Genomic DNA, 12,032 nt, shown 5'->3' on the forward strand with positions numbered 1-12,032 from the left:
GGGATCGTTATGCGTCAGCCATATTTTTCGCGGAGCCCGTGGCACTTGAGAGTGCGCCTTTGCATAAACTCCGTCAGGCGGCGGGCCATAATCTTCCCAGCGAACGTGCTTGCTGCAATTATGGCCCAGTGGTCGCCCTTTAAGAGAGTGAGTGGTGCCTGCAAAATCAAGAACAAATCTTCAGGGTGTAAAAAATGACCAATAAAAATTTACGCGTTGTAAAAAACAAAATGAGAATAGTTAAACTGCGCCCTTTCGTATCATGAATTGCAAATTCCTGTTATTCAGGATGGCCTTGCCAATAATTGTGATGGAGCAGGTTTTGGTTTAACAAAAGTTCCTTCCATCTGTAAATACTTCTGATAGTTTCCTGGTTCTATCAATGTTACTTGTTGCCGCGATGCATTACATATTTTTCATCAAGTTAGCCCGAATTTTCTTGTGGAACAAGGGTTAGAAGAATGGCTTCAAGTGATTAGAGTAAGAGGAGCATTCCCAACTGGGGTAAATCTGTTCTTATAGTCGAGAGCGTACAAGAAATCGCAAAACAACAGCAGGAAACAATACCAGAAAGATACATCAGGAGAGGCGAAGAAATACCAACATCAACGGCCATTTTTGATCATCAGTTTAACATGCCCATCATTGACATGGCCAAGATTTCAGCAGGAGCGGATAGAGAACAAGAGATTAAAAAAATTTCCCAGACTTGTGAAGAATGGGGTTTCTTCCACGTATAATTTGACAAGTTTCTGCTATATAGTCATCGTCAACAGTTTTTGAAAAAACCAAAAAGCTACATATTTTAATGGGTCTTCTGTAGGTTGTGAATCATGGTATCCCAAACTCGTTACCCGATGCTGTTAGGAGAGATGGAAGGGAGTTTTTCCAGCTTCTAGTGGAGGAGAAACAGAAGTATGCTGTTAATCCAAGAGATCTTCAGGGCTACAGCAAGACATTCGTCGTGTCTGAACGACAAAAGCTGGATTGGGGTGACTCGTTGGGTTTCATAATGTTTCCTTCTGGTTATAGATATTTAAATCTTTGGCCACTCGATCCTACTGATTTCAGTTACACACAGGTGCCAAGGTGGTCCATAGGTGAAGCTTTCAAACTTCAAATATATATTGTTCTCATGAAATTTCGGAACATAAATTTGTTAGATGACATTTTTTTACAATAGCATATTTATTGGTGTAAATGCTTTATGTTGAAATATTACTTTCAACTGCAGTGTTTTTTTTGGAAAACCGTCTGAGGATTCCCCGCACTGTTTTTGCAGGGTGGTGGTAATTCTCGGGGAGGTAGCGAGCACGCTCATCTACTGACACGTACCCTGAGCAGTTTTGTCAAAACAACCTTTTCCCAGCGCGTAAAGTTCAGTGAAAAAAGGCCGTGTGATGTGGGGCAGATTGTACCCTCATTCCAGAAATTAATTAATGTGAAGTAATTAATGAAAGGTAGCGAGCACGCTCATCTACTGACACGTACCCTGAGCAGTTTTGTCAAAACAACCTTTCCTGAGCGCGTAAAGTTCAGTGAAAAAAGGCCGTGTGATGTGGGGCAGATTGTACCCTCATTCCAGAAATTAATTAATGTGAAGTAATTAATGAAATTTATTACGGTTGGAGATATTTTACTTTTATTATTTTTAATTCACGGGAGTAGTTTTTTTTTACTATACAAGTAAAATGTAATGTCATGTTTTTTTTTGTTGAAAATGAAATGAAATACGTAGTAGCTCAAAAGTAAGAAGTAAAAAGGAAAATTACACACAACAGTGTTAATTTTTCCAAGGAGAGACAAAGTGGTTTTTTTTTTGTAATGCACAACAACGCAGAGGCAGAGGGCTCCAGTGATTGTATGAAGTTTTACACAGGCGTGCCACGCTCTGATGTTTGTTTTTTGATTTGTTGCTTCCGTGAGCTCAACTAATCTCCACTATCAATCTACCCACGACAGAATTCAGCAGCTCTCTGCTGTGACTTGATTGAGGATTTGGGCTTCACTTGTTGGTCGAAAGTTTTTCAGTTTTATTTAGAAAAATCCATCTGTGAGAGGAAGAACTTTTGTAATAGTAGTCTTGTTAATGAATATAAGTTTCATTTTGTGTGTGTGAAACACTCTGTTTCCTGTGTTAAAAACATAGCATTATTTTCTATTCATTGTTGTTTTGGAATTATCAGAAATTCCCAACATGGTATTAGAGCTTGTCTAGGCTCTTTGAAGGTGTCAAAGAAGCTGAAGGAAGGATTTCTTGTTGCAGCAACTTCTCCAGTAGAGTGAAGACTCAGTCAAGAAAGAATCCAAGGTATTTCTCAAGTTGGTTTTTTGTGTTACTGTTGAGGATAGTCAGTTATTTTAAATACACAATCAAGTATTTTGAACCATAGTTAAGAGTGCAAGAATGGCTGGAGCCAACAGTAGCATGGGTATCTGTAATACTCAGCTCCCACAATTTAATGGAAAAAACTATGACTATTGGGCAATAACTATGAGAGCTTTGTTTGCTTCCCAAGACTTATGGGAATTTGTTGAGGATGGTTTTGAAGAACCAGCAGATGAAAATGAGTTTAATAATTTAACTCAGGCAGAGAAAGATCTATTGAAGAGCAATAAGAAAAATGATTCTAAAGCCCTCTACTTTTTGTATCAAGCACTGCATGAGAGTGTGTTTCCAAAGATAGCAACAGCCAAGAGATCCAAAGAAGCATCGAAAACTCTCAAGATAGCCTATCAAGGCATGGAAAAAATGAAGACAACAAAACTACAGTTGCTGAGGAGAGATTTTGAGACTCTTTGCATGAAGGTGTCAGATAAGATTGACTTATTCTTTACACATGTGATTGGTCTGGTCACACAGATAAGGTCTCATGGAGAGATTCTTGAAGAGAGGAGGATTGTGGAGAAACTATTGAGGATCTTACCCTCAAGGTTCGATGTGATTTTCACCACCATAGAAGAGACAAAGGATCTCACAAACTTCTCAGTTGATGAACTACATGCATCACTGATGACACATGAGCAGAGATTGAGTAGAAATGAAAGCTCATCTCTAGAACATGCCTTTAAGACCCAGATATTCTCTGGAAGAGGAAGAGGTCAAGCGAGAGGAAACAAGAGAGGAAGAGGCCGAAGCCAAAACAGAGGTGGAAGAAACAGTCCAGCAAATGCTCAAGGAAGAGGCAGCAATCAAAATCAGAACCAAGGCCAAGGCAGTAGCCAATAAAGTGGACAACATCATGCTCAAAGAAAAAGGTATGATAAATCCAATGTCCAATGTCACTATTGTAAAAAATATGGGCATTATGCAAATGAATGTAGGAAGAAGCAGCATGATATGAGTAATAGAACTAGTGCAAATTTCACTAGAGAAAATATCAGCGAAAATAATTTGTTTTTAGCCTGTAATATGGCTAGAGAAAAGAGTGAAGATGTATGGTTTCTAGACTTCGGTTGCAGTAACCATATGACAGGAAACATAGCCCTGTTTTCTATATTAGATCAAAGTGTGAAGTCACAAGTCACACTAGGGACTGATAATAAAGATTTTGTTATGGGAAAAGGAGAAGTAAATGTCTTAACAAAGAAAGGTGAAAAGAAAACTATAGCAGATGTTTATTGTGTTCCTGGAATGAAATGTAACCTTATAAGTATTGGACAACTTATTCAAAAGGGGTACAATGTTTTCTTTGTGGATGATGTATGTACCATCATGGATAAAACACCCAGCAAATAATGTATTGCTGAAGTGAAGATGACAAGGAACAGGATGTTCCCTCTTAGAATGAAAGCAAATTTTAAAAATGGAGAAGAAATAGCAGCAGTGATACAAGAGGCTTTCTAAAGCGAACCAAAAGATGAAAATTGGTTGTGGCACTTGAGATTTGGACATCTCAACTTTGGAGGTCTTAACTTGTTGAATAGAAAATGAATGGTAAGAGGATTACCATTGATAAAGAAACCAGACAGCCTTTGTGGATGTTGCATCTTGGGGAAACAACACAGAGAAAGTTTTCCATTTGGGAAAAGCATAAGGGCAAAAACACCCTTAGAGATTGTCCACTCAGATTTATGTGGACCGATGCAAACTCCATCACTTGCAAGCAGCTACTATATACTAACATTTATTGATGATTTTACTAGAAAAACTTGGGTTTATTTTCTGAAGAACAAAAGTGAAGTGTTTGAAAGATTTTGCAATTTCAAAGCACTTGTAGAAAACCAAAGTGGGTTGCATATCAAAGTTCTAAGAACTGATAGAGGAGGTGAGTATATCTCCAAATAATTTCTACGTTTTTGTAGAGAAAATGGAATTCATAAGGAGTTTACCACTAGGTACACTCCACAGCAAAATGGAGTTGCCAAAAGCAAGAATAGGACAATCATGGATATGGTGAGGAGTATGTTAAAGGCAAAGCATTTGTCAAATGATTATTGGGATGAAGCTGTACACTGTGCAATGTACATTTTGAATAGATGCCCTACAAAAGCAGTCATGAACAGAGTGCCAGAGGAAGCATGGAGTGGAACAAAGCAAAGATTCACCCACATGAAAGTTTTTGGATGTGTGGCTTATGCACACATTCCAGATCAACTAAGGATGAAGTTGGATAGCAAAGGGGGAAATGTATTTTCATTGGATACAGTGAGGAATCCAAAGCTTATAGGTTGTATAACCCATCCACCAAGAAGCTTATTGTGAGTAGTGATGTTCAGTTCATTGAGGAGGAAGCTTGGGATGGAAGCATAGAGAAAATAGTGAATGTTAAAAACTCTTTGTCTCATGATGAAGATGATGAGGATATGGTTGAAATACATCCTCAAACAACAGCACCAACACAAGGGCAGTAAGAGACACCCTTGAGGAGAAATGAAAGCGCTTCTCGAAGCACACCACAAGGAGGAAATTCAAGTGCTTCTTCAAGCACTTGTACACCAAATGAAATAGGTAAGAAGTTCAGAAATTTAAGTGACATTTATGAACAAGAGGCAAAAAATGAAGGCATGAACTCTTTGTTTTCTTTATATTGTCATGTTGATGACCCTGTTCATTTCGAAGAAGAAATTAAGAATAGGAAATGGATAGAAGCTAATGATGAGGAGATCAATGCCATAGAAAGAAACAAGACATGGGATTTAGTTGAACTACCAAAAGGAAAGGAAGTCATTGGAGTTAAATGGGTCTATAAGACCAAGGGTAATGTTGAAGGAAAAATAGAAAGACACAAGGCAAGACTTGTTGTCAAATGATATAAGCAGTAGCATGGGAGAGACTATGAGGAAACTTTCGCACTGGTTGCTAGAATGGAAACCGTGAGAGCAGTGTTGTCCATAGCAGCGGAAAACAAGTGGAAAGTTTACCAAATGGGCATGAAGTTAGAATTCCTAAATGGAGTGTTAATGGAAGAGGTTTACATTGAACAACCTCTAGGCTATGTAAAGAAAGGCCAAGAGCAAAAAGTGTGCAAATTGAAGAAAGCTCTTTATGGGCTGAAGCAAACACCAAGAGTGTGGTACAGTAGGATAGATTCCTATTTACTGGAAAATGGATTTGAAAAGTGTGAGGGAGAACCCACCCTCTATATCAAAGAAAATTATGGTAAAATACTAATTGTTGTGTTATATGTTGATGATGTTATTTTCACAGGAAATGATGATTATCTTATTGAAAATTTCAAAACAGTCATGAAAGAAGAATTTGAAATGACTGACATGGGTTTACTGAGATACTTCTTAGGAATAGAAGTAGAACAAAATGGAAATGGGATTTTTATCTCACAAGCGAAATATGTTAATGAAGTGTTGGAAAGATTTAATATGCAGGAGAGCAAAGCAGCAATCACTCCCACGGTGATGGGATTAAAACTCAGCAAAGAGGACAACAACAAGGATTTTGAGCCTAGTTTGTACAAGAGCATAGTTGGCAGCCTCATGTATTTGACTGCAACTAGGTCGAATATAATGCATGTTGTTAGTTTGATTTCCAGATTCATGGAGAGGCCAAAAGAAGCACATTGGCAGGCAGCAAAAAGGATTCTGAGGTATGTTAAAGGTACTAAAAGGTTTGGCATTTTATATACTATTTCAAAATGTTCAGATTTAATTAGATACACTGATAGTGATTGGGCTGGAAGTGTAGATGATCAGAAAAGCACATCCGGTTATTTTTTTTACATGGGTTCAGGAGCCATTTCATGGGCTTCTAAAAAACAACCTATTGTAGCGTTGTCTACAACAGAGGCAGAATATGTGGCAGCCACAGCAATAGCGTGTCAAGAAATTTGGATGAGAAGGACGTTAAGGAGTTTATGCCAAGAGAAAGCAAAATGAACTGTGATTTTTTGTGACAATAGCTCAACTATTACATTATCCAAGAATTTTGTGTTTCATAAGAGAATGAAACACATTGACACAAAGTTTCATTACATCAGGGAATTGGTAAACAATGGAGAAATTGTTTTAGTACACTGCAGAACTCAGGAGCAGGTTGCAGACATTCTGACCAAACCATTGGGGCAGAAAAGTTTTGAGTTTTTGAGGAAATGTTTGGGTATGACTGATAACCCAGCAGTTGAAATTAAAGGGGAGTGTTGAAATATTACTTTCAACTACAACGTTTTTTTTGGAAAATCGTCTGAGGATTCCCCGCACCGATTTTGCCTAATGGTGGTAATTCTCTGGGAGGCATCGAGCACACTCATCTGCTGACACGTACCCTAAGCAGTTTTGTCAAAACAACCTTTCCCCGATGCGTAAAGTTCGGTGAAAAAAGGCCATGGGATATTGCCAACAGCCGTTCGATTAATGTGGGGCATATTGTACCCTCGTTTTGGAAATTAATTAATGTTAAGTAATTAATGAAATTTATTACGGTTGGTAAATGTAGGTGGAGATATTTTAATTTTATTGTTTTTAATTTACGGGAGTAGTTTTTTTTTACTGTACAAGTAAAATGTAATGTCATGTTTTTTTTGTTGAAAATGAAATGCAATACGGAGCAGCGCAAAAGTAAGAAGTAAAAAGGAAAATTACACACCGCAGTGTTAATTATTCCAAGGAGAGAAAGAGTGCTTTTTTTTTGTAATGCACAGTAGTGCAGAGGCAGAGGGCTCCAGTGATTGTATGAAGTTTTACACAGGCGTGCCACGCTCTGATGTTTGTTTTTTGATTTTCTGCTTCCGTGAGTTCAACTAAGCTCCACTATCAATCTCCATGGCAGAATTCAACAGCTCTCTGCTGTGACTTGATTGAGGATTTGGGCTTCACTTGTTGGTTGAAAGTTTTTTTGTTTTATTTAGAAAAATCCCTCTGTGAGAGGAAGAATTTTTGTAACAACAGTCTTGTTAATGAATACAAGTTTCCTTTTGTGTGTGTGAAAAACTCTGTTTCCTGTGTTAAAAACAGAGCATTATTCTATGTTCATTGTTGTTTTGGAATGATCAGAAATTCCCAACACTTTACATGAAAATGAAGGTATTAGTATGCTTCCTGTCTTTCTCATCTATCTTAGAATGGCTTGACATGTCCATTTCATGGCCAAGAAATGTAGAAAATTTGTTGCTTGCTTTGGAGATAATTTTTTGCTTGTCTCTAGTTCTATATATGACCAGTTATATTCTGGACACTATCGCTATTTGATTTCAATAGTTTTTTTCTAAATTATATTGATGGTAGATTTAGTGAATATTTTAGAATGGAAGAGTGAGGAAAAAATTTCCAAAATCAAAAGTCTCTCTTAACCATCCAAAATCAAAATTTTTTCTTAACCATCACATTTCAAAACATTCCATCAAATTTCAGAACATTCCCAAAATCTACGGTAAACATAAAAATATCGATTAAGCCTTTATTAGTTTAGACATATTCTAAATCTGCAATAAACATAAAGATACCGATTAAGCCTTTATTAGTTTAGACAAAATCTTGTGTGTTAGTAACATACATATATGATGAAGTGAGTGCTTATCACTGTTCTACTAAATGTATTATGTATTTTTGTAGGGAAATCATGGATACATACAATAGTGAAATTAGAACACTTGCTATAAAGGTGTTGAGTTTAATTGCCCAGACGTTAGAGCTGGATCCTGACTTCCTTGATAAGAAGTTTGGAAATCCATAAAAAAAATGAGGATAAATTATTATCCCCGGTGTCCCCAACCAGATCTTTTTTGCGTCCTGAGCCCACACGCAGACATGAATGGAATTACTCTCTTACTCCAGGATGGATTCATAGGATTAAATATCCACAAGGATGACGAATGGATAGCTGTGCAACCAATTCCTTATGCTATGGATATTAACATCGGAAATTTAGTAGAGGTAAATTCACGATCTTAAACGTCAATCACCTTAATATCCTCTCTTTGATGACAAATGGGAGATACAAGAGCGTAGAACATCGAGCATTAACAAACAGTTGGAGGGATAGGATGTCCATTGGGGTTTTTTATGCTCTTGGATTAGATGTAGAAGTTGGGGTCTACTTCAACTGAAGAAATCCGCTAATCAAATAATAATATCTATAGGTTCCTCTTCTCTGCATATTCCAACCGGGTGGGGACAAGGCTTCAGTTAAGGGAATTTAAACTAGCGCTATAGGATTTTGGCACAATATGCTTCAGATTGATTCCAACAATCTCACGTCGCTCTACAAGAAAGGTTTGCGGGTTTAGGGGAAATCAAGGTGATCGTAAACGACCACTATAAAGGGCTCTATGCTACCGTAAACATAAGAGAAAACATATATGTAAATTCACAAAGCACACAGAAACACATCTATGCTAATCTATGTACGGAATAGGTACTTAATTCTTAAATTTCCATCTCTTTTGGCTTTCCATTGAGGGTTACTATAAAAAAAATTGGAAGAGAAAATATTGTAGATAGATTCACTCAAAACAATTTGTATTATTTCATACAAAGCCAAATTACAAGCTACATAAACAGTGCTCATGAGATCCAACATGTCTCAAATAAGGAGTATATTGTTGAGAAAATCTCTCAACAAAAACTCCAAAAACCAACAACCCAATCTTACCTATTTACTAATGTAAGCACTATTTCAAATAATATTAAGAAAAATGTAATGATTACATTTTATGATATTTTTGTCTATTTCCATCCACTTTTTACTAGGTTTAATTTGTTAAAATATAATATTATAATATTACATTTCAGATTATATTTACCTTCAACTTGTCTACTTCTTATTGCAATTTTTCTTTAAATTTGAAGTTTGAAAGTAAACAAACTCAACTAGGGAAAATATTGAGTAAAATATAACATGATGAGAAATATTATGTAAAATTTAATAATATTACATTTTAATTAATATTTCCCCACATATTTGGCCACTTTTTATTGGGTGGGGGTTCATAAGTAAACTTATGATGGGTCTAGCCCTTTGCACTTTCGGGTTAATGATAAACTGTTGATTAAATTTCATTAACGCGTGGTTGGTTCACTTTAATGTTGTTGTACTGGCATTTTATTGAGACGAGGACATGTGTCCTAGCCTTGGGCTTTGTTCCTTCCCGCTCTTTCTATGCTCCGAAACCTTGACTGTTCATTTCATTTGCTATTTTCACTATGGTGCTTGTGAGGCCTTCGGTCTCACGAAACGAGCGTTTGCTCTATCTCTTTGTTGGGGTTTCATTTCCACTGTGACTGGCTTGCAACTCTGTAAGGGTTTCCACCCGCAGAAGATGTCTTGGCTCCTTGTTCCGTGCTTAGTTTCGAGACCCGAGTTTGGAACCGTTGGCATTAGTCTCTGTTGTCAATTTCGCTCGGCTCTAGTTGTGTTTTCAGTTGCAACGTTGGTTTACATGACTGTCCTCCATGTGCTTGCTTCATAGTTTGACTGTTTGCTTAGTTTGATACAAGTTGCATACAAGTTGCAGTTATGGAGGAGCTCGGCTTTCGACACTCACTCGGAAATTGTCCAAAAGGTATGTCCTCCCTCCGTGCTGGTCTTATCTGCTTCGTTTTTTCTCCATCACTGACAATGTGTGCTCCTTGTGGGCAGCGAGCAACTCTGTGACTGTAACCTTGGACCCATGTCTCCTCTTCTGGCTTGCACAGGCTCGGCTCTCCCTCGGTAAGTTACTCATAACCCTTTCCTCTATTCTGGTTGTGTCTTGTACTGTAACTATGGCTTTGTTTCTCATTGCTAACAACCTGTTTGTTGGCCAATGTAACGACAAACCTCCACATTTCTGGGCTGTCGGCTATCCGCTTCTGCCATTTGAGATGCATAAGAGTCACAGTGATCCAACAAAGGACCCACATCGATGACGGGAACCGTGGCCTCCTTACTGTTTCCAAGAGGATTATAGCTGCAGAGGCCACGCAGGACCATCGACATACCACTTTCCTCTTCAATGGAAGCCAATTGACAGTGGAGACGAAGGCCTCAATTATCTGCTCGAAATTTAGATGGAGCAAGTTTATTAGAGGCAGGCCATTGACGGTCTTCTGCATAGACGTGTAGTCCCCCACGCTTGGTTTATATTCGATAACATAAAAAATGGAAGCAACTTGCTCTTAGCTATCGTGACTATGGAATGCTTCATGCTGCCCATTTTCCTCACCCATTTCATAAATGTCTACTCGATCATACAAAATTTTTGACACACGGCATACTTTTGCTTCACTAATGAATTACAATAGAATTACTCCAGAAATACTACCTTGGATGCCTCTGAGAGGAGAAAAACCTAGGCACTTGTTGATAGAGAACCCAAAGATGTAAATATCGCAACGTACCTATGAAACTTTCATGCCATAGCGCATCATTTGAAGGCAGCAACCAAGCATCACATGAAATCCATAATGTTGTTCTACTTCAACTGAATAAATCCGCTAATCAAATAATAATATCTATAGGTTCCTCCTCTCTGCATATTCCAACCAGGTGGGGACAAGGCTTCAGTTAAGGGAATTTAAACTAGCGCTACAGGATTTTGGCACAATATGCTTCAGATTGATTCCAACAATCTCACGTCGCTCTACAAGAAAGGTTTGCGGGTTTAGGGAAAATCAAGGTGACCGTAAATGACCACTATAAAGGGCTCTACGCTACCTGAAACATAAGATCAAACATATATGCAAATTCACAAAGCACACAGAAACACATCTATACTAATCTATGTACGAAATAGGTATTTAATTCTCAAATTTCCATCTCTTTTGGCTTTCCCTTGAGGGATACTATAAAAAAAAAATTGGAAGAGCAAATATTGTAGACAGATTCACTCAAAACAATTTGTATTATTTCATAGAAAGCCAAATTACAAGCTACATAAATAGTGCTCATGAGATCCAACACGTCCTAAACAAGGAGAATATTGTTGAGAAAATCTCTCAAAAAAAACTCCAAAAACCAACAACCCAATCTTACCTATTTACTAATGTAAGTATTATTTCAAATAATATTAAGAAAAATATAATGATTACATTTTATGATATTTTTGTCTATTTCCATCCACTTTTTACTAGGTTCTATTTGGTAAAATATAATATTATAATATTAATTTTCAGATTATATTTACCTTCAACTTGTCCACTTCTTATTGCAATTTTTCTTTAAATTTGAAGTTTGAAAGTAAACAAACTCAACTAGGGAAAATATTGAGTAAAATATAACATGATGAGAAATATTCTGTAAAATTTAATAATATTACATTTTAATTAGTATTTCCCCACATATTTTGCCACTTTTTATTGGGTGGGGGTTCATAAGTAAACTTATGATGGGTCTAGCCCTTTACACTTTCGGGTTAATGATAAACTGTTGATTAAATTTTATTAACGCGTGGTTGGCTCACTTTAATGTTGTTGTACTAGCATTTTATTGAGATGAGGACATGTGTCCTAGCCTTGGGCTTTGTTCCTTCCCGCTCCTTCTATGCTCCGAAACCTTGACTATTCATTTCATTTGCTATTTTCACTATGCTGCCTGTGAGGTCTTCGGTCTCATGAAACGAGGGTTTGCTCTATCTCTTTGTTGGGGTTTCATTTCCACTGTG

General features: G+C 37.3%; 1 pseudogene; it reads left to right on the forward strand.

Moving 5' to 3' along the window:
* The first annotated feature begins 289 nt into the window (after positions 1-289).
* On the forward strand, positions 290-8,498 carry LOC149217232 (protein SRG1-like; annotated as a pseudogene).
* The last annotated feature ends 3,534 nt before the right edge of the window (positions 8,499-12,032 follow it).

Source organism: Pinus tabuliformis, chromosome 1_1, assembly GCF_031772625.1.
Source record: "Pinus tabuliformis cultivar Carrire ecotype Pingquan chromosome 1_1, CPIR1, whole genome shotgun sequence".
Classification (NCBI taxonomy): Eukaryota; Viridiplantae; Streptophyta; class Pinopsida; order Pinales; family Pinaceae; genus Pinus; species Pinus tabuliformis.